This window comes from Oculina patagonica, chromosome 11 (assembly GCF_052425735.1).
Source record: "Oculina patagonica isolate OP01 chromosome 11, crgOcupat, whole genome shotgun sequence".
Classification (NCBI taxonomy): Eukaryota; Metazoa; Cnidaria; class Anthozoa; order Scleractinia; family Oculinidae; genus Oculina; species Oculina patagonica.
In genome coordinates this window covers 6,033,985-6,034,739 of record NC_135768.1, presented here as the reverse complement: position 1 = coordinate 6,034,739, position 755 = coordinate 6,033,985, and the positions used below count along the sequence as shown (strand labels likewise).

The window sequence follows — 755 nt, the reverse complement described above, 5'->3', positions numbered from 1 at the left end:
ATAACGACAAGACATTGAGGTAAGTTGATTTTATTGTCAAAATGTCATTATATTTAGCTATAAATTCGAAAGCGTATTTTCCCATACAAACCTTTATAAATGAGAACCGTTGTAACACAACACCTCCATATGCTGCCGGTCGAGAGTCACGTTTCGCGTAGAATTATGTTAATTATTTTAACTCCTCTTAGGGACGGACCATTAGAAAAGTGATGGGGGGGGGGGGGGTGGGGGAAAAAACCAAAAAAAAAATTCATGCAAGCCAAAATGGCAAGAAAAAAAAATCGTGCAAAGGGGAAGGCAAAGAAAAAAAATTCGTGCAGAAGGAAAGGTCCTATTAATACCTGAAAATACCTGTCATCATTTAACACTTGATGATCGGGGGTTGAAGCGGAATAATGAATATTGAATACTGGCTTAAAATTGTAAAGGAATATTGAATATTGGCTCAAAATTGTAAGGAATATTGAATACTCAGTTTTTTAATCAAGAATATTGAATACTTGCAAAGAGAAAATAAGTTCTCCTCACCCTCTCTGTTTCCAAATGAGAATAGCAGGTGTTCTATATTCTCGATATTTGGCAGGCGCTCTGCCTCATGTTAAGCTTACAAAATTTGCCACGCGGACTACTCCCCAAGGGAAATATTATTTTTGTGACGTCACTTTCAAAGCACATGCTTCAGTTGACCTCTTTAAATTTCGACGCTTTGGTTACGGTCTAAGAACTGTTCGGATTTGTAAAGATGGGAAAGC

The 755-nt window shown here is 37.2% G+C and overlaps 1 protein-coding gene across 1 annotated transcript in view; it reads left to right on the top strand.

Moving 5' to 3' along the window:
* The first annotated feature begins 698 nt into the window (after window positions 1-698).
* Window positions 699-755, top strand: part of LOC144630108 (uncharacterized) — a 5,637-nt gene continuing 5,580 nt past the window's right edge. The window contains exon 1 of the mRNA XM_078488396.1: window positions 699-755. This exon is cut by the window's right edge and continues 13 nt beyond it. The gene's annotated coding sequence lies outside the window, so the exon portion shown is untranslated.